The sequence below is a fragment of the Asterias rubens genome, chromosome 1, assembly GCF_902459465.1.
Source record: "Asterias rubens chromosome 1, eAstRub1.3, whole genome shotgun sequence".
NCBI lineage: Eukaryota > Metazoa > Echinodermata > Asteroidea > Forcipulatida > Asteriidae > Asterias > Asterias rubens.
This window is the reverse complement of record NC_047062.1, coordinates 29,778,942-29,802,492: the sequence shown is the minus strand read 5'-3', so window position 1 is coordinate 29,802,492 and position 23,551 is coordinate 29,778,942. Positions and strand designations below refer to the sequence as shown.

At 37.1% G+C, this 23,551-nt stretch overlaps 1 protein-coding gene across 2 annotated transcripts in view; it reads right to left on the bottom strand.

Annotated features, from left to right (window-relative positions):
* The window catches only part of LOC117288041 (forkhead box protein N3-like), a 59,955-nt gene extending 46,237 nt beyond the window's left edge, over window positions 1-13,718 (bottom strand). The window contains exon 1 of one of the 2 annotated variants that reach the window (XM_033768832.1): window positions 13,293-13,718. The gene's annotated coding sequence lies outside the window, so the exon portion shown is untranslated. Of the gene's footprint in view, window positions 1-8,310; window positions 8,537-13,292 lie in introns of those variants that run through there. The other variant, XM_033768763.1, reaches the window with a different exon arrangement.
* Between the last annotated feature and the right edge of the window lie 9,833 nt (window positions 13,719-23,551).

The following is a 23,551-nucleotide window of genomic DNA, read 5'->3' as shown; positions in this document are numbered from 1 at the left end:
TTTACATTGGATGTTGATAAAGCTCAGCCAATACCTTTAGAAAATGTCATGATAACATGTTGGTTGTGTTATGAATTTTGTTAAATAAAAACAAAGTGACAATTTCATTTTGCAAAGTCAGCTTATGCTATTAAAAGAAACAAAGCTCCCGTGATGTCACGACTCCCTAAATCATAGCAAGGCCAAACCCCAAATTGGATCTTATCATTTTGCAGAAGCTTTTAGAACAGTTACAGTGCTTGGAACTACTCATAAATAAATTAACCCAAGTTATCACTCAATTATAAAAGTTGTTCATTTGAATTTAAGTTGAAATGTTCTGTATGTTCAGTCAAACCACAAGACGTAATTGGTGACATACAAGTCTGTCTTCTTATCAAAACGTTTTCATTAGTAGTAGTTTTTGAGAGGAAAACATACAACAAAATAGACATGATATAAATGTTTGTTTCAACTGTCTGTTGCTTGCACAGTGTTCACATGCGCTCAGTTACACTGTTCCTTCTGTATAAACAGGAAACACAATTTCCTATACCGACACTAAAATCACTTCATCTATCCAACTGCCGTGATTCGTAATATGCGAATTCCTGATAGATTCCCACAACACAAAAGCCACCATAATGCAACTTGGCTCAGTTAGTTGTGTGCCTACCGGCTAAGGTTCCCATAGCAACAGCTTTTGTTGGAAAACAACACACAGAACGGAGGCTCTGGCTCAACTATTGGTCGTTGGTTCAACTAACAAAAGGCTTTCCCACACCTAGTAAAATTAGGACGGCTGAGCAATTCAGTGACGCCAGGCAAGCTTTGGTTTTTTAAGGCCCATTGCAAAATGATAAAAACTTTTTTTTTATAAACCACAAACAAGTTTACAGCTCCAGATGGGAGAGAGCTTAATAATGCATCAATGGGTATAGGAGGTGTTACCATGGTAATGCCAGCGTGGGACATGGTAGCATGGTTTGTGCATGCTTGCACTCAGCACACTGTGAAGCACAACTGTGTGAACCGCATCTGCTCAAGCAGTTACATGTAGTTAGTTTTTAATAATGACACAAAAAAGTGAAAGTTCAATTAATTGCAGAACTTCAATTAACTTGATCAAGGATACACTTCAAACCCAAATAGCAAATGAATTTGGGTGTTAATCTGTGTTTTAAAGGCACTTGACACTATTGGTAATTACTCAAAATAATTGTTCGCATAAAAACTTACTTGGTAAAAAGCAATGGAGAGCTGTTGATAGTATAAACATTGTGAGAAAATGCTCCCTCTCAAGTAACGTAGTTTTTGAGAAAGAGGTTATTTCTCACTCAAAGAAATAAAATACCTCAGACCTGAAGCCTTTTATTATGCATCTGAAAGCACACAAATTTGTGTGCACCAAGGGTGTTTTTTCTTTCATTATTCTCTTGCAACTTCAATACACGAAGTGAGAATACTGGTCTTTGATAATTACCAAACGTGTCCGGTGCCTTTAACATTAATATCAACGTGTCAAACATAAACCGGCTGACCAGCTAAGAAATCTCTATTTACAAGATTTGCCAATTAAGCAGATTTTTTCCATTAACAATAAACCCAGCCAAGGATTGTCCATTATATAGTTAAGTCATGACACTTTCCTTTTGCTTTGGACCACCTGAAGTGAAGTGGGACCTGAGATTTTGAATCTCCCGTGGCTATGAAGAGGGGGGAAAGTGCTATTCACAGGTTTTTTATTGGGGAATTGTTCAGGCCTAGTTCTGAATCCACTGGGACACAATAGGGTCTGTTTGCGTAAATGGTGTTTAGTTGGTTTAATTCTGGATTTCCAAATCCAGACAATAAATCTGGTTATTCTTTGTCTGCTTCCAATGCTGGGACTAGGTATAAAGTGTGTTTATTTGTACTGTCGGGGTTTCGCAATACCTGAGCACATGTTCAAACAATACTCATAAAGGGGGGGGGGGTACAAATGAAAATAATCCGCTATATTTTATAATTGTGAAGCCAGGAGGAAACATTTAAAAGAGGATAAAGGAATTTAGTTTTTGTATTCTTATTATCATGACATAGAAGTCTCACTTATTTATAGTTTCAAAATAAATTTGGTCAAAAAACATGGTAATAACAACAAAGTTTTGAAACCATCTGGTTTTAAACACTAAAATGCAGAGCAATGTTAGTATTAACGGCATCAAATGTGTACTAGATCTGTTCGGGACTTCCAATATGATGAGTAATTTTTGTTACCTTTTGGGGGGGGTGGTGGATTAGTGTTATTGATTAGTAGTCGACTCAGCCCGGTCTATTTTCCTCAACAAATCGTCTACAAATACAGAGCCCATCCATTATCAGTCTTAATTATAAAACTACAAAACGGAATATAAATCTGTCGCTTCTTGAAGCGCTAGATTAACAGTGCCATAGTAGCGTACATCATCCACACAACATGTAAATCACATCGAGAAGACATGGGGCCCATGCATGTGTGTCATTGAGTCCCAATAAAGTACAGGAAATGAAGGGGGAATACTAGAGAAGCATGAGAAGCATAACAAGATGTCAATGGGACAGATGTTCCATCACCAGCAGACCATGCTCTGACAACCAACTCACTGTTCTCATCTTTCCTTTCCCAAAAGAGATATGGGGATCAGGATATAATTAAATTCCCCAGTTTTTTTTTTAAACACAGATGGGAGAGATAAACCATACAGGGCCCAATTTAATGGCTTTGCTTACTGCCAAATTCTGTGCTTATGGTCACCATTCTCTGCTTACTTGCAAGCACCGAATTTCTGCACTAGCTGTGTAAAGAGTAGAATGTAACAAGGTATACGCACGAGCACAAGCCAAAATTACTAGCTAGCCCGTGAAATATGTTTGACATAAGCACAGACTTCCCTGCTTCTTTGCTTGTACGGTAAACACAGCCATGAAAAGGGCCCAGAATTAGATGAATTCACATCACAAGTTGAGAGTTCATGTAATTATTCACCATTATACTTCCTTGTTATCATTAGAAACTATGTAGGCCTATTCATACAACAGTGCAACACTCGTTCACACCAACACACAACTCATCAATAATATTTTACGTGGTGTTTTCCTCGTACTGGTCATTTCATTAAATACTTAACAATAGATTACCTTTGTTTGTCCATTGGAACTAGAACAGCCAATCACTTGAATTTATAATTTGTTTATATACCCATACAGTTATACACAAATGTGTATAAAGCGATGTGTACTCAGTACTTTCCCGAGTTCTATGAAAAAAAAAATCCACAGGCAAATCGCTTGGAAGGGATTTGAGCAAATCACTCGGGTGGGATTTGCCTGTGGATTTTTTCACATAATTTGGGGAAGTACTGAGTAGGGCCTAAGCTATACAATGCTTTTAACTAAACATTGGTGTAAGGGTAATATCAAATTTTATCTTCAAGTACGCGCTAATCCTCCAATCAGATTCGCAGAATGGAGTGGTGATAAAAACCTATATTGCACGGCTAATATCACTACCATGCGTCTTGTGTGTTCTATGTCACGCGCCAAGTTTGCTTGAAGATAAATATGTTATCACACGCATATCGTGGAAATACGGAAAATATAGCACGTCTGCGTCCCATATCCAACTCGGCCTTCGGCCTCGTTGCATATGGGACGCAGAAGCGCTATACTTTTCCATATTCCACTCGCGCTTGTGAGATAACTTATAATATTCTTTATCCCAAGGCAAAACTAGCAGACATTTATTAAACTTGAGTTAAACCAAAAATCAAACCTCAACATTCACATAGTTGAACCTTCAAAAGTTCCAATAATGTGTGGAGTTGCCTACTTTTTGATTGAAGTACCATTTGCAATATGAAAATGGCCTTGCCCTTTTGAAATTCTGCATTCCTGCCGGTCTTATTCGCTTTCTTACTTAGTCATTCCTCAAAGGTTTTGCTGAACCAAGGCCTACCATGCAGTGCCAGCACACACCAAACATGGGTTCCAAACATAGAGTTATATATAAGAACTAGAGGGCGCACTGGCCTATATACGCGCTCCGGCATGCACGCATTTTCTTAGTTGACAAAACTGGCATCTCACAGCGTGTGTTTGTGCGGCCATTTTGTAAGTTGAACAAACAGCATCGCGTGAGCATTCAATAAAAAAAACTCAAACGTGTATTTCATATTCAACGCGCGTGCAGAATGACGCGCTTGTCATCTTGCGGTCCCGTGGCGTTTGTGCACGAAGCATCACTCGTGCGCCCTCTAGTTCTTATATATAACTCTATGGTTCCAAATCATTCAACTTCATCCACCATTGTATGGTAAAATGTAAGGATCCTAACTGCAAGAGCCCAAGACTTCAAAAGTTGTAAACACAAAATCCAATTAGTCTGATTTCTTGTTTGCTCAGTGGAGAATTAATCACTGTAAGACCCTTAATAATCTACACACGCTGGTGGGACACCAAACCCCATACCTAACTAATGAATCAAGCGCGTATGATTTAAGGCAATAATTACGCCGCAGTCAATCTCCTTTTCATCAAGCAAATGGCTTCATCCTCAAAAGTCGGTTCCGAGCTTCAGTCCCAGGAACTGAGTTGCTAGCAGTGGGCAGGCAGTCCACATCAAGCTCTTGCGTCTGGATAAAGCATCTGTTTCCATGGAAACCTTAAGCTCCAGCTCAGGGTCATGTGGCTTGCCAACTATGCACATTTTTCATCTGCTTTTTCTCAGCAAAGTTTGGGTCACTATAAATGAAGGTGGTGATCAGTTTTGTCTGGCAATCCCAACCCTCTGAGGGATATTAGGGTTAATGATATTCCCTTAAGCTCAAACTAGTCCTGGTTGAAATCTCACCCTTTGGCCATGATAAAAGTTGTAAAATTGTACTAGTAAGGCATCGCAGTGTCCATTCATTTTACATAAAAAATAACAGGCTCTAAGTTGTCCTACATTGGCAAACAGTTTGCCAAATACGGTGTAAAAACAAAAAATGATGATGAAATGAAAATGGATGAAGATTTTATCATTATATGTAAAATACCACTATTGCAAAAGATCTTTCCAGTTTTTAAATATCAAACTAAAGACTAAATGCTTTGGTTTTCCTTTCTTGAAGAGGCTATGGTATTTGAACACAACTGTCCTTCTTTGTATATTCACACATGAAATAACACTTTTGTGATCAAACAACGAGCTGTAATAACTTCACCATGATTGTTTTGTTGGCGTTATAAAATTAAAATAAGTCTATGTATTTAAAACCTCTGTACTGATGTGTACTTTTGTGGGAAAAAAATATGATATCTTTTCCCAGTAAAATTAATCTTGTTTATTTCTAATTTAGGGTCAGCCACATAGGGTTTGGTCAGAATTGACTGTTATTCTATCTTATTACAATTATTCAGTTTTATTCAATGAACCGTTTATTTTTATAGTTAAATGTATTAACTGTTATTGTTTTCATAAATTATTATTTACTTCAGGAAAGAGGGAGGCTAAGAAGCTTATTATTAATATCCTCTGATCATAAGCCCTTTCAAGAGACCAATCAACAATCGATCGTAACTCTCTTGATACCTAAGATGGGTTCTCTTCTCCGTTCTCAGGCAGGCTCTCTAAGAATTGAGATGATATTCTAAGCACGCATCCCCAGAGAGTCTTGGGACATTTCCTCAATAATGGGGGGGTTAAGTCTTCAAGCTATTGGTTTGTGGACTTATTTTAACTACATGTATGTTTGTAGTAAGGTTAGATTCCCCATTCAGGCTCGAATTTGGGGCAAATAAAACACAAGATCTCAGGGGTTGTAGCTCAAAATATTTACTGACTCAGATGTATACAAGACCAGGTGTGGATTTCACAAAGAGTTAGGACTAGTCCAACTCGTCCTAACTAAGGACCCCAATGGAAATAACTAAGGACCCCAATGGAAATAAGTCTAAGTTATTGGCTTTTTTGGGCTATCCTTGGATAATTTTCTGCAGTATTTCTATCTTGTTTTTTTTGTCTTTTCTCCTGTTGTTAAGTACATGTTTGTATTTTGAGTATGTTCTTGCTGTATTTTTATCCGAATAAATTCAATCAATCAATCAATCAATCAACTTGGTACTAGCCCTATGTTTTTAAGATCTTATGACTTCTTTGGGAAATTGACACCATCATTGAAAAATGCCTACACAGTTGGAACAGTTTGAATTTGAAATAAGCACTAAGACAATATTTATTTCAGTTGTATTATGGGTAAGTATCCTTCAATAATCAACTGAATTGTATTTATCTGACTGAAAGTCAAAATCAGAAGCCAAACACAAGATCGTTAGACTTGAGTTTATTGGCCCCATTGTTTTATCACTGGCCTCAGGCTTGCAATCCAATGTAAAATTTGAGCCCTTCTATAATACACAACAGGCTTGCTTGTAGAAGCCATCCAAAATGTTGTTGGTATTTTTTTTTTCATTTAAAGGCAGTGGACACTGTTGGTAATTACTCAAAAAAATTATTTGCATAAAACCTCACTTGGTAACTGGTAATGTGGAGAGATTGGTAGTATAAAACATTGTGAGAAACGGCTCCCTCTGAAGTGACATAGTTCGAGAAAGAAGTAAACTTCCACGAATTTGATTTTGAGACCTCAGATTTAGAATTTGAGGTCTCTAAATCAAGCATCTGAAAGCACACAACTTCGTGTGACAAAGGTGTTTTTTCTTCCATAGTTATCTCGCAACTCCGACGACCAATCGAGCTCAAATTTTCACAGGTTTGTTATTTTATGCATATGTTGAGATACACCAAGTGAGAAGACTGGTCTTTGACAATTACTAATAGTGTCCACTGTCTTTAATTTCATCTTTCCAATGGGTTTTATCGAAGGATTCTATAATTATCATCTCAGATAAATCAAATCTAATTGTTGTTGTGCATCACTTCCACCTTAATTTTTAGAAGAAATTTATTTGTTTATGTGTTTTTTCTAAAACCATTCTGAGACAGAACCTTGAACATTTCATTGTACTCATTACTCAATTTAAATATACCCATTACGTTAACTTGGTTTAGCTTTTGAATGGTGTCAATAAAACCCAGGAAACTACCAATAAATGATGAAACACACGTACAAAAAACACAAACTTGTGTGGCTAAATGATAAGAACTTCTGGTCCACCATGGTATAAATAATTCACAAAGAGATCCCAGTTTAGAATATAAGGTTTCTAAATATGGTTCAAGGAATTTCAACATGCTGGTACCATCGCCTGTTTTGTCTACAACCAACAACGGATCCTGCACAGTTTGCATATTAGCCCTTATGGAGCCTGAACCTTTAACTACGTAGTGTTGTGTCCACAGAAATAAAGCATAGCCAGCAGGCATGTAAACTGAAATGGCACTGCATTAATTGTGAATAAAATGCATGACTCAATAATTAAATTCAAGTACAGTATGGTGATTTCCACAAACTGCAGTGTAATTTTTGTTTAGCGAAAAATTAAGAGGCACTGTAGACGGGTGTGCTTTTATAAATTGAATTTAGGGGCCCAATTTATTGCAAAACTGTGAATATCAGTCAATCCAAACTATCACAGTATTTGATCTAAAACAAAGTACAATGTAGTTAGTTATTTGTGTTGTGTAAATAACTTCTATCTCAAACTCAGCTTCATTTGGCTCGCAGAATGATTATCTTGTTGTTCATCATATTTTTATGAACTTCAACAATTGCAAAACAACTACGACAAGGTAATAAAAATTAGTTTGTTTACATGCTGTATAAATTGTATTCTTTCAAAGAGAAGTGTTATATCCTGAGAAAGATTAAGACTCTTTCAAAACAAACGTAACTCAAATGTATGCCATTTGAATTATGTTTGTGTGCACTTTGTTTTTCAAGATGGTCAGTTTTGTTTACGGTTTTAGTATCAGCTTTATTCTATAAATTCAATCTACCGGTTTGCAGTGTGTATAGTATAAGAATACGTATACAAACTCTCTCTATGAGTTGTGGTTGTATGAAAAGAACCGATGGTTTAACAATTCAATGTTTTGATCAATATGCTCTAATCGTCTTCAGGAGAAATGTACATGTACTTAGAAGACCTTTTTCTTGAGATGCACGTAAACTTGAGAACATCATTACAAAAAAGTTAGGTTTTTAGGGGTTGTATGTACTTGAAGTTGAGTAAATAGTCTGTATGTACTTTTACGTATATTATGCACAAGCAAGTATTGTACAAGATCAGACTTTGTACACTAATTACAAGATTACCGAGTGCAAGAAGGATTGTGTTTACTGAAACAATTATTTAAAAGCTACTCACGGCAACAGCAGTTAGAGGAAATGGCCATGGTCCGTAAAAGATAACCAAGTCTTTAAAGTATTCCACAAAATGGTTTTCAGCTTGGCAGGATCAGAGCCATGATGGCCTGGGTACTTTTATATCCGTATTCCTGGTTTGGGACTTCAGTACGACACAACCGGCCATGCACCGCAGCAAGAGTTCAGGCTGGCATGACTATCACACAAATTATCTGTGTTCAGGCGCTTCCTTCTGGAGAGCCAAGCTGCAGACTTGACTCATCAAAGTATGACAGTGTAAACCATCAAGCAGTGCCAATAAGACATGCCCTCTGATTGGCCAACTTGTTGCCTGGGTGATATCGCAATTACCCACGCCTAATGGAAGTGCTGGACCTCACTAGAGAGACACACTGGCTGATGATGGCTTCAGCAGCACAGCCAGCACAGCAATACAGATATTCACTGGGAATGTAACTTTATCCAGACAGGGAAAGATTATCAAAGGAAGTGAGTTTTATAGGCAGGATCCTGTTAATTCATTTATGTAAATGGCTGTGGTAACCGAGAACAATATATATTCTGGCCCCACCCACAGTATAGTATAACAAGTACTGAATGCATGATGCATGTGCATATCAATTATCCCTTTATAAACAGGACTACCTGCAACTTTTTGCCACTGGCTTTGTCGTTACCATGGGAACTCTAATAATAGTAGAAACATATTCACGTACGGGTGTACACACAGTACCTGTATATGTACATATGAACATTTAGATTCGTTATCACTCCTTATTTGTTTGACATTTGAAAGTAATGTAATCATAAAAACAGGCCTGGATTTTCAGCTTTGAAAGGGCAGTTCCATTGGAAATCTTTGAAGTCTATGGGACACTTTTAAGGGGCACCAAGGCAAAGGCAAGGAGCAACATGAGCCATGGCCTCTGTGTAATTTCAGGCCTAGAAATGTAGAGCCAAAGATCTGCACAGTATTTTAGTACGTATACAAATGGAAAGTTCTACCACAAACAATAATGTATAATAAAATATACCGTATCCAAATAAAATAATAGTCTAATCGTGAAATCGGCTTAAAACCTTTCATTTTTTTTTTTTTTTTTTTTTCCCCCTGGAGGGGGAAATTTATTCAAGTTTCTTCAATGTACAAAGCTACACAAACCTTTCATATTTTAGTTACCTGTACCTACATAAACTTTGAAATATGTAACATTGTCAATCATCTGTAGTTTGTAAACAGGTTTATATTTTAACCCAGTTCCCCACTTGGAACAAATTATGTCACTAGCTATTGGAGCAAAAACTTTGTTAGACAAGCATTTTGTAACATTGATGCAGTTCAATGTTTGATTTGGTTTGAACTGGACTGAACAAAAAAATATAGACCATGTGTATTCAGTTAACAAAAAAGATTCTAAGAATTCCTGCACCCAAACACAAAAACAGTTCCTCTTGCCTCTTATGAACTTGCTCAACAATTGAAGACATCCTTTTGAAGAACTAATATAATTAAGAACAGGTTGGATATCTCTCGTGGTGATTTTTGTTTGAAATTCAATTTCCGAAAGTAGAGGAGGTTCACTGATTAGAGACAACTCCCTCAGTGTTAGTTTGGTGGGACGGTTGGTAACCCAAGTTCGCAAAGCTCCTCAGGGAAGGAAAGCATCAGAGGGCCGATGAGGATGATGGCAGGGCACCAATCGCTAAATGATGCTGCGAGTTACACATACCTACATGCCTAACTCTGCTTTCCAATTGAGATGAATTATTCTGGAAATCAGACACGGCTCTCGCCCAGAACTTGAAGAAGAGAGATTCTATCAAGTCATTCCTTGGCTAGCCTCCGGGTCAAGCCGCTATGGAAGACGATATGCAGATTCTGTAGTCTTTATACAAGCGTAAATGCACTGACTCCAGCAAGAGATGGGAAAATCGCGGAGGGGCTAAGTTTTAAGAAGAGGAAGAGTGAAACTACAGAGGGTTCCTCTGCTAGAGATGTTTGCTTATTCAATTTCATGGATTGCTCCGAGCATTAGGAAACATCAACGGACAAGTATGAGGGTAAATAATATAATGGTTTGAAGTGACAGGTCTGTAACACTGTATTAGTAGACACCGATATGTGTACAACTAACCATGTACACGCACAAATTATTTATTGCAGGTTTTCTTTTTTTATTGTTTTGGATAACATATCTAATGGCCAGTTCATAACAGTAACAAATTATTTTCTTTTTTTTTCACGACTGATCTGCTAATATCGCTCTTTTTTTTACTTTACTAGATTTAGGTACGGATTCTTTTTATTAAAATTATCAATAACCCATGCATTATGTTTTTACCAATATGATATAATTATTTCACTGTGTCCACTAGACAATTTTTATATATTTTATAATAATGATAATTTCCTTTAAAGAAAAAAATACATCAAATGGTATAATTTACAGATATTTGCTTTCAATTTGATAATTCAGTTTTTTATAAAAAAACACTTACTTATCGAGAGTGGACTTATGCTTGCATTATTTCTTTTCCCTTTCAGCACGATTTTTATTTATGCATCCTAAAAATAGACGCCGACCACGTGACAACTGAAAGCATCAAACGTGACGGCAGCGCAAGCAGTGACAGCGGCACTTTAATGATTCCTACTCCACCATCTCGATCCCCCCTTGTCGCCATCAAGATTGGAGCCTCTCTCTCTCTTGTCATCTGCCTTCTTCTAAGCAACCGGCCGTCTGTATTTAAACTTGGCCTGAATCGCATGCTCCCAAATCAATATTACTCAGCATTCAACCAGTGTACATCAAATGTCTGTTTAATCAGAGTTGTCGCACGCTCAACATTCCTGTGGCAATCACTTCCCATGGACTCTCCACGATGACTAACGTAGCAATCAAAAATTTTCTTCTGCTTCGATGTGTGAGCAAGCATTTATAGTGTTAATTTCAAACAAAATATCTCAACGAAAAAAATCAAGCAAATTTGTCTAATCCTATTGAATAGTGCTGTTTCACGTGTACTACAGACTTAAATAACATTTGGTTTGTGTAATGAAATAGTAGCCTCCTATTTTAGTTCATTCATAAATAAACATTTCAGGTCGTGCAAGCAAACTAAAGATGGCAAATCCATTCTATGCCTTGAGAAAACTCGGCCAATGACGCATGAAGTTGTCGCAGACGGCGGGGGAACTGGGAGGCACTCTCTGAATGGATTATTCACAAATAGGTTGACAAAAATAGCACAAGTTGTCGTCAAATGAAAAGTAAAGTACACGTTGTCAATCCCTTAGGAACAGTCATGTAGTGAGGATAGTTTGCATTTCTAAAAGATAATAGTAAAACTCAACTGGCATGATTTTACTTTTAAGAGTACTAATTCCAAATGACCTGATGAAAGGGAAATTAAATGACCCGCACTAGTTTATGTTCATTTACTTGTAGACATGTTTTTTGACACTCAGTATGATGGACTGCTTGATACAGACCTAATCTACAAAAGGATGGAGTGATTTGTGGTGTTACTTGTACACAGACTTTCTTGGAAATTTAATTACAGCTTATCAATAAGGCTGTGTACAAGGATCAGAAGAAGACCGAGGAATACAGTATGATCAAAATGACAGAAAAAGACACAGTACTGCTGTCATTCAATCTGCTTCCATGGAGGATAAGCCCTATTCACATGAGAGCAAGTTAGCAGGGGTCCCTAGCTTTTATTTAGCTTAGCATGGATGGTTGTAAAATTTACCATGTTGAAGTGGTGTGAAAGGACAGCAAAAAGTTTCAATTTTATACATACGTTCATTTGGGAATACTTGAAGGCACTGGACACCTTTGGTAATATTGTCATAGACCAGTATGCTCACTTTGTGTACCCCAAAATATGCATACAAAAACAAATCTGTAAAATGTTGACTTAATTGGTCATCAAAGCTGCAAGAGAATAATGAAAGAAAGAGAGAAAAAATTGTGTGCTTTCAGATGCATAGTTAAAAGGCTCCACGCCTGAAGTCCTATAATATTTGAGTGAGCTCTTTCTCAAAAACTATGTTACTTCGGACTGTTTTACATTACAAACAGCTCTCCATTGCTCATTACCAAGTAGGTTTTTATTCTAACAGTTTATTTGAGTAAGAACCAATGGTGTCCAGTGCCTTTAACACAAACAACCTGCATGCTCTTCTCCTGGCACGACTAAAACAAAATAGTAGCGTCTCTCGTAGCAGGCATGTTGACAATGACAGAACGGTCATTGAGAAAATCTCTTGGGTCGGTCAGTACCGGCAACTACAAACTGTACAATCATGTAGGGAAGGCCTCAAGCTAATGACTGATCACAATGACAGTGACAGCAAATTAATAGTGGCCGTTTGGAATTGCTTCCGGTCACTTCTAAATGCGAAGCACTTGAGAATACATCTAGCTTTTGTTCAATGAATCAAAGATGGGTTAGAGCTAGTTCAAGACTGTATGCTTTGTTTTTGAGAGGGAAAGGGCACCAAGGCATGTTCTCCTTTGTAATGTGCACTTTAAGAGGAATTGTAAATTTCTACTTGAGTATTTCAAGGGCACCAAGGCAATGACCAGGGGGCATGGAGGCAATCGCCTTCGTTGCCTTCGTGAAGTATCAGGCCTGCAAATTTAATCTCAATGTTGAAATTGTTTTCACTCTCTGAACAAAATAGAAAGTATCTTAAAAGCCAGTCGTGGTGGAATTAGTTAATACAAATTTTGTGAGTGGTACAAATAAAGGTTTCCATGTTTGGATTGACCGGACTATGTGCCCTTGTACAGTCGTTGCCAACTCATTACATAAAACAGGATTAAAGTTATGAATTAATTATGGTGAGTTGAAGTGTATACTAAGCACATTGGGGTATCAGATTTCAATTAGCTAGAGACCTTGTGCACTAAGAAAAGCACATGGTGGGTGGATGCTGCTGGAGAAAAGTACTGTATGTTAAAGGGTTAGTACCTTCAGGCGATGCCACTGCAATCTTTTCCATGGCCGGTGCGGTGTATGTGTGTATGTGGCACATCATGCATCTAGATGGTGTGTGCGGAAACTCTGGTGGCAACACAGTGTCTACCCATGAAATGGCTGGGCCTTGCAAAATAATCCGCAGAAAGTCTGTGCTCTGGTGGTGGTACAACTGAATGAGAATCAGTGCAGCTGGTCGCCAAACTGGATCAATTCGATTTTCAATCACCAAGGCCGTCGAATGTCCCCAAATGCATGGGACAAAACCTGGCCAATATCCTACATAGTTGATTGCCGGCAATAATGCATCTAGGTCCTTGCCTCCTGATCAGATTAATGATCTGGGTTCTTGTCTTCTCTTTCTGTCTCTATCAACAAGATCCCCCAGCTTCAGCAGCTTCAGCAGCCACTACGACACACACACACATCCATGACAATGAGACCAATATATGATTCACACTGCCTGCGTCCCTTACACTCCCATCGTGATCCTTGGGGGAATCTTCACCACAGCTTCCCCTCTCCAAGAAAGGAGGAGAAAAATGCTAATTAGGTTTTACCATGGCAACCCACAAACACGTCCTTAGCAACGTTTCTGAGGTAGTTGCAGGATACAAGTGACCAGCATTGAGAGAGGCAGGCATGAACGCAACAACACAGTAAGAATTAGCAGTCAAGAGGCCTGATCCAAGAAAGGGTGACAGCATCTCAGCACTAAAATACATCTTGGGTTTTTATTTTTCATCCAGCCTTGGGCGATTGGTTATTTCATTTATTTAAAAGAGACACGTAGGCCAACCCTCTGGCAAAACTAGAGTAATCCTATAAATGGTCAGCAACACACAATTTCAAATTTGAACTTTTATATATTTTGAAGAAATACTACATAATCAGAAGAAATAATACATAATCCCTTCTCAACCTTCATCAAGTTTAACTAATATCAACAAAATTTCACAGTGGGCAAGCCAGATAATAACTATCTCAGTTTCATCATACAAGTTTCTGTCCTCTGTTGCTAAATCTAAAAATTGAAAATGTGCGGTTGGAACGCATTTTCCAATTAGATATTGCATTCACATAAAGAGGATTATCAGAATATTTGTTCATAATTTATCAAAAATAAGCCGCCGTCTTTTGTTCCCACATAAATGTCATGATAGGGGAGAATTTTTAACCCTTATATTCTATGACTTTAATTGCTAGAATAGAAACTGAAACAAGACAGACATAAAAGGTTTGAAACTAGTCCATAACCAGAGAAAATATATGTACAGCTATGCCTGAGCAACAACTTCCTTCTTGAATTACAGAAAACTGATGCGTGTGAAACAAAATTTTCCCCAAAAGCTCTGTTAGACTTTTCTCCTATCTCTGGGGTCAGTCACCATGGCTGCAATCATAAATCAGCACTGATCATCAAATCGAATTTTGAAAAAATTTACAAAAAAATTACAGCAAAGAGGATTTGGGCAAATTTTTAAAAAGAAAATAACTTTATAAATATTTAGTATCAACTTACAACAATTCCGTTTTACTTTACTGTACACTACAAGTAAATATTTTTTTCAACCGGGAGGGGGGTGGATAAACCGATATATTCAGTGTGATCTTTGAAGTTGTTCTTCTCTTAGCTTTCATATCAATAAGAATCGAATAATGCATGAGACCTGGGGTCAATTGAATATTTTAATCAGAATACCAAAGTTCAAACATTGCGTTTGAAGATGGAGCTCGACAATTTTAAGTAACGCAGAACCAGTTGCCTTATACATTGTAGTTCACTTGCCAGTGGGCACATATTGCTCCCTCTATATTTCTTGACCGATATATTTATGAAACTTGCAACAAATGTTCATTTCACCAAGTTCTGATTTAACTGATTGGTTGAAATTAGGTTGATTTCTGAATGTTCTATTTTAAACGGTTTGTACTTTGACCACAATTTAGCCTTCGGTGGCAAATGTAATTTGGAAGCAATAAACTATTTTAAATAAAATCAAATAACAACAACAAAATTAATCAAAAATATTTGCTATTTCACCAAATTTAACTGATAGCAGATAAAAATAAACCAACAAATTTGGTTGGAGGGAACATTTTGTATTTACATATGTCACTTGGGTTTTCATTAAAAAAACAGGGATACATTAAATTATATTAATACAACAATGCAGACGCTTCCTGTTGCCATGGCAATCATCAAGACCAATCTAAATATTACTGATCAATGGCTGCAAGGACACCAGCAGTTTCAATTGGATAATTATGAAATATTACATAATCCTCTCTATGCAGCGAGATATGGGACATATAAAGAGCAGTGGTGTAATTGCTGGTGTAACAGAAGTTTCAATGACATAATAAGTAGGTGTGAATGGACTGTTTATGCCCAATACCCTGTCATCACGTATTAAAGGTGATGGTGTGGAAATAAAACCAAAATAATTTAGGAACATGGTTGACAGTAACAGCCTACCTAGAAAAGTACACATCAATATACAAGCGTTTCTTTTTTGTTCGGTTGTGAGGTGACAGCATACAAGGTTTTCTTTTTTCATTGAGTTGTGAGAGCACTTATACCTGTTCAATTTGGCACTTACAGACACTGGACACCTTTGGTAATTGTCAAAGACCAGTATCCTCACTTTGTGTATCCCAGCATAAATGCATGAAAAAACAAACCTGTAAAAATTTGGGCTCAATTAGTCATATATGTTGCAAGAAAAAAAAATGCCCTTGTTGCATAGAATTTTTCGCTTCCATTTTTCCAGACGCTCATCAAGAAAGGCTTCATGCCGGCTTCATGCCTTTCTCAAATTCAAAATACATTACTGCAAAGAAGTTCGTTTCTAACAGTGTTTTATAATATCAACAGCTCTCGATTGCTCTTTATTAACTAAGTAACTTTTTATAGTCTTTAATTTTGTAAGTAATAACCAAAAGTATGTGCATTTTAAAAACCAAAGCAATGAACTTAAATGAAAGACGAAAACATTTCAGCTTTTTACAGTTCAAAGTTTAAATGAGCAATTTGTCTGCTGGATGTGGTACAGTGTATCATTGACATAACTGGGGATCCAGAGACTAAACAGCATTGCACACCACCAGATCAGCAAACACTTTTACCATTCATTAATCCACACTGCTGATTCCCAAGACAGCCCCCAACATCAAGGGTAAATACTTGTACCCAACATCACGGTATGTGAAATACGCATAAATCACATCTCGGTCAGTATTAAAGCAAGGCAAGAGAAGGCCATTCCAACAGACTGGTAACTTCAGCCTGGTAGTGGTAATCAGTTTTAGCACCTGCTTAGATGATTCAAGTTGATAGTAGCAGCTGCTGTCCCACACCATCATCATGTAACATTATGGATATATCTGAACACGGACTATGGAGGGGACTTTAATAAGACAGGGTCTGACTATTAGTAACATTTCATTCTTTTCATTTTAAAGGCAGTGGACACTATTGGTAATTGTCAAAGACAAGCCTTCACAGTTGTGTATCTCAACATATGCATAAAATAACAAACCTGTGTAAATTTGAGCTCATTCGGTCATTGAAGTTGCGAGATAATAATGAAAGAAAAAACACCCTTGTCACACAAAGTTGTGTGCATTTACATGGTTGACTACGAGACCTCAAGTTCCAAATCTGAGGTCTCGAAATCAAATTCGTGGAAAGTTACTTCTTTCTCGAAAACTATGTCACTTCTGAGGGAGCCGTGTCTCACAATGTTTTATACCATCAACCTCTCCCCATTACTCGTCACCAAGAAAGGTTTTATGCCAATAATTATTTTGAGTAATTACCAATAGTGTCCACTGCCTTTATAAAATGTATTTCCATTCTAACAGAGAATCCAAATAACAATAAAAAAGGAACAATAAGAGGACAATTGGAACTGGGGGCATAAAAGCCAAAGCAAGTAAGTTTTGATGCTAACAATTATTTTGAGTAATTACAAAAGTGTCCAGTGCCTTTAAGGGAATTTGTATTAATCTACGGAGCATACAGTAACTTTATTTGTGTTTGCTATCAAATAAAGGCATTGCAAAAATGACGGTTGCAGTTTGATGGAGTTCTAATTAGTCAAACCATTTTAAAGAGGTTAAAGGTGGTTTATGTAATTATTAATTTAACATTAGACGAGTTATATGTGTCTGTTCTTTAACTCCACATAAATATGATTAATCTGCCCCTTTAAGGCTTCCTGATGTTGGTGTTCATGACAACCACTGTAATATCATCTCCACTGAACACCCAGGCCTCCTTGAAATAGAATATGACTCAATTGAGGCCTGGAATTTATGATGATAGTGAGCCAGGGTGTTAATTGACAACATGGGTTCACCTCAGGAGAGGTATCCCAGGTTGTGTCTTCCTGTGACTCCATAAGGAGATTTCTAATTTTAATTTAACAGAAGAAGAAAATATTTGAAGACATAGAGAAATGCGCCGGTAAAATTTAGTGAACTATCACTTTTGTAATCACAATTTTTTCACAAAATTCCAGAGAGACTTAACATTCTGAGAAAGTTATGTGTCAGGAAACAGTGAATTTTTCAGTACATGCTTAAACCTTGTAGAGATTGTCAACAAATTGTATTCAAACATGCAACTTTGTAATAAAAGAAGAGGAAATGCCCAACCATACTAACCGTTACTTTGTAGGCCTACAGTGTTTGAATGCTGTATAGTTGACAGTGTTTCTCAGTGTCACTTTGTCAGTGTTTTAATTTTGTATACACAGTGTTTCTCGGTGTAACTTTATTCAGTGTTTGACTTTGGTATGGCAGTGTTTTTCTGTGTTCTAATGGCACTGTTATTTAAAGTCACCTGGAAGTGGTATTTTTTCAAAATAAAGCTTTTGTCACTAATATATGTGTTTTGATGAGTGAAATGTGAATAAACAGTTAACTAAGGTTTTACAAAATCAGTTCTTATGTTATTTACAAATTTAAGAGTAGACCCCGACCCGAGAGGGCGCTGTTCGTGACGTCAATCGAGGCAGACTTTGCCTGTAATGCGTAGAGTAAACACAATTGCAAAGTACATGTACGGACCAAGTCGTGAGTTTGTACATTTAAAAAAAAAAAAATGCCGACCAGGTGTATTGCTGCTGAATGCAGAAAAAGACTTTTTGAAATGTAACAACTCACGACTTGGACGTACATGTACTTTGCACGTGTGTTTACTATACGCATTGCAGGCAAAGTCTGCCTAGATTGATGTCACAAAAGGGGTAGGCGGAGTCAGCCCCCGAAACAACTTTATATATTTTTTAAACATATAAATGGTGACAAACAATTACTAAAAAAACTGTTTTATTGTTCGTAAGCATATACTCTTATGTTTGAAAGAAAAACAATTCTATTTCCAGGTGACTTTAAAAGAAAAACAGGAAATCAGCCGATTAACAGAAAAGTTGAAGCACAAACAAGCCTGTGTGTTGCCTTTGTACAACATTCATTTCCTGGTTTACAATTTGAGTGTGTATACTCAAGGAGGAACTATTACCAGCTTTTTTAGTTGTACAAACAGTATTGCACCAACATACCAGTTGAAACATTCAATTTATTCAACAAGGTTAAAAGATGAACCCCTCTCAGTCCTCCAGAAAAAAAGAACACTTTATGCAATATGCAAACAAGATGACACAGTTAAACCAATAGGACGGATCAAAAATCAATTTATGCAAGTGAATAATTTATACAAAGCCACTGATCTATGAATAATGCACATTGGCAACCGTCAAGAGGTTTTCACACCCTGAGCTAACCACAGAGATGTCGTGTGAACCAAGAGACGACACGTCGTGCGATCCCAGAGATGACATGTCGTGCGAACCCAGAGTGGACGAGGAAACAAACGTGAGGAAATGAATACCATCAAACTGAAGATGAACATTTTTTAACCAGTGGTTAAGATCAAAGAGTCACATCTGTTTTCAAGTGTAGTAATACCTGTTTCTGTCAGATGCTAGGTGCTGCTCTTGAGTATGCCACGCTTCAAGAGGAGAGAGTACAGCTTGACTGGTACCTCGCCTTGGCGAGTCGGCGACCAGCCGCTGATAGGTGAAGAACGCTGGATGATTGATGCGTTTCATTAAAATTGAAACACCGAGAGAGCTTCTTAGAACCAAGCACCGTGAAATCAAAAAAGGAATCCCTGTGACCAAATTCTTCAATCCAAACGAGACAGGAATTGAAGGTGAAAGAAAGTGCTTTAGATTTGCATTTTTCAAGCACACTATTTGTTATCTTCCTGCTTACATTAGGGGCATTTAGAGGGTAGCTGCTTATGTAGTCATTTCATATCACCTTTAATACAATGTAAATTATCAAAAAAACTCTTTATTTTGATCGCAATCCAGAGTTGCACACGTAAATGTATTTTTAATTAAAAAATCATATTTATTAGTCATGAACGATTTGCATGGTTGACTTTTATTAAACATTGATATTCTCCATACACGTTTCATTAGCCCAGGATTGTCATTGTAAATTACGGGAAAACTATGCATGGTTAGGGCCTGGCAGGTGGTAAGGGGATTAAATAATGAATATAATATCTCGCAGGGTCCTACTTTGTCCAAGACGATTGGATCATTTCCAGACACTCAAATTGCAACGGCAATAATTCTATGAATTGAGTCAACAGCGCGACGTCAAGGCATTTCTCGGAACCCAGAAATAAGCAAAAGGGTAAAAAACAGGAGTTTATGCGATGATCAATTACAATATTGCTTCAAGGATGTGTACACATAAGTAATTATCTGACTGAGAAATGAAGCTTGGCTGGATGGTTAGACTGATGATAGCCTCACCAAACAGCCTGAAAAGATATCGAGTTGATAAGCCGTCATTTGCAGATAATACGCAAGCTGACAACTGTACAGGGTGAGAGATTTTCAAGAGACACAGCAATAGAAATAAATAATAAGAAGAAAAATGGAAATCCAGAAAAGTGCTCATTGCACTAAGATTGGGAACTTTGGACAGTGATTAATGCAGAGTCACCTATATTAATATTTGGGGAATTGTAACTTTAGAGAGTTAATAATTAACAGTATTTATATAGCACAATCAGAATGAACTTTCCTCAAAGCGCTCATCAGCAAAATGAAACAAAGCAAAACTTAAAGAGTATAATTCCAAATTATAAGTTGTTTGAAGAGTTGTTGGCAAGAACCAAGTATCATAAATTCTGTTTTGTTATAATTTGCTGTAACGTAAGAACATTTTCTTGCATCCAAACACTAATTTCACCAACATGTTTCAATATGACTGATGCCCTCATCAGCAAAATCTTGGGATGGTTTAAAAGAGAAATAGTGGTTTTAATGAAATCATCCAGCCTCAGGCCTGTCCAGCCTTATTGTACACAGTTGTTTAAACAACGGAGGCAAGGCCAATAAGGAATTTCACAAGCAGGCCCTACATGCTAATCCCACTTAATGAAAAAACAAAATTCGCCGAGGTAAACATCGGTGCCTTAGCTTATTACATTCCATATGATCACTGCTGTAAACAAACACGAATATTGCACTCACAAGCAAGTAAATATTTTCTTAAACATCTTTTTTTTAAAGGCACTGAATACATTTGGTAATTGTCGAAGACCAGTATTCTCACTTGGTGTATCCCAACAAATGCAAAAAATAACAAACCTGTGAAAACTTGGGCTCAATTGGTCATCGAAGTTGCAAGAGAATAATGAAGGAAAAAACACCCTTGATGCATTACCTTGCGTGCTTTCAGATGCATAATAAAAAGGCTTTAGCTGAAGTCTGTTATTATTTGAGTGAGAATTTACCTCTTTCTCAAAAACTATGTTACTTCAAAGGGAGCAGTTCTCACAATGCTTTATACTATCAACAGCTCTCTATTGCTCGTTACCAAGTAAGTTTTTATGCTAACAATTATTTTGAGTAATTACCAATAGTGTCCAATGCCTTTAAAAACCCCTGTCAAGCCACTAGGGGGACACCTCAAGACATGAAGTCTTACTGACTGCAGTCCTCTCTGGGATGTTGTTGACTTGAAAAAAAGACTGATGAGTTTGACGTAGTCGTCTCCTTGTCAACAGCGGTGTGCGCAGTAAGGAGGAGATAACGGGAATAATCATGAACACGGCACTACGATACAGGCGCCTCCATTTGAACCGTAGGAGTCATCAATGATAAGGGTTTGTGTTTTCAGATTACAATTTCAAGATGTTAAGTAGAAAGAAAATTGGAAGTGATGTTTTTGTTATAAATGTTCCCTCTTGATACAGTGCAAACAAAAAACATAAAACAGTTATGTTTTATATTAATTTTGGTAGGCCCACTCAGTAGGAAAACTCAACCCTTCCCTTGACACAGTGCAATCAAATCATATAACAGTTATGTTTTATATTAATATTGGTGCTCAGCAGGAATACTTTTAAGTATTAAAATACTTCCCGAGTTCTGTGAGCAAATATTCACAGGCACATTATTACTCGGGTGGGATTCGAACCCACAAACTTTGCAGTTCTAGAGCAGTGTCTTACCGACTAGACCACAGCGATTGCCAAGTAAGTATTTTTTTAATGACATTTATGTGAATGTATGCAGAGTTTGCCCTCGACATTTCTAGTGACTGGCCAGTAGGACCAGTCAATTCACTAGTCCAGCAGCTTTTTCTGTAGTACATACCTACTCCCATAGGTATGCTTTTCAACAATGAACTAGCGAGCCAGACTACTTTGAGAAAAGTTTGACTGGTCCTCAGGTGTTTTAATTGCCATTTGGCAAGTGGATTACAATATCATATTAACAAATTTATAAAGAAAGCTACTGTACGTGATGATCCAAGAGCTATATCTGTGATAATGATAACTCTTTTATAAGAGTGTTTGTTCAAGGGATTTGGGCTCAATCCTTTGTCAATAACTCCACTTAACTAGAAAGTAATTCCGACAATACTTATATAACATCAGATTGATTAAATTTGGTAATTCCAACTAAGATATTATGACTTAGTTTAATTGTGAAAAACGAGCAGTCTGTTTTAAGCTCTCAAGAGAAATTAATCAAACAATATGGTGTGGTATCAAATGTTTGTTTTTTAAACGGTCCATATTGCCACAGAGTGACAGTAGAAGGAATACCATTACCAAAATCTCCCAACAAAACAAATGACACACCGACCAATGTCCCATAAATGTTCTTGTTTACACAACTTTTTTGAAGCAAGATGGTTGTAACATAATAGGTATACAAAACTTCCCAAAACACTTCCCCATACAGTATAACCATTGATTGATAGCATTGTACAAAAGTCGACTCTCAAATTACCTCTTCAAAACAGGAACCTTGTTATAAGAGGACAGTAGAACAAAGAAACACAAAGCAGAAATGAGAAGAAAAAAATCGGAAAGTACTCTTTATCAGCAGAACCTCTTAACAACAGTGCTCTTTAAATGAGGGTTGATTGTACAGTTGTATACTATAGACTTTTCGGCCTTATTAAACTCAATTTCTATGATAATTCTAAGGGCAAAAGAATCGGAAAACAGACTTAAGTAGGAAGAACGTCATGCCTGCCATGGAGTTTGAATAATATTGGCATAACAAATGTTCTGAACCTGAACAACAGCAACAAAAACTGGCCCACAAATAACAGGCCAACCACTGTCACCTGTGGATGGATAATAATAAATTTGACACCACACCAGACTGGCTGAGAATCAACTCTACATACACCAGGTGGTTATCTTATCACTGTTGTCCCATCACCATGGTAACAGTCAATTTTTAAATTGTTTTTCCATAACATTTTCAGAGATAAGGCCTGGGATTGTGTAAGCTCGTCTGGCTGGCTGATGTACACTTAGTGGGATTTTTTTTTTTCAGCCACGAGACAATAAACTGAGCGCATTGTCAGTAATTGTTTAATGAACTTGGATTTCAAAGTCCTCAAACTAGAACTCCATCCATTCCATGTGCTGAGATCATTCATAATAAAAAAGTCTTTAAAATAAGTCTTTAAAAATGTTAGTGTTTACTTTAAAGGTATGTTATGTAGGTTGTGTTCTTTACTGTTTTAATATCTATCTTATACCTGCATTGAATGAAGAACTATAGGCCTATCCAAACTACTAAAACTAGAAAGTTGACTTACTGCTTTTTTGGAGTTATAAAGCTTTCTGACACCGCCAGTAAAACGTAATTGCTCACAATAGGACTGTACATATAAGGGTTTATTGTAAAGTA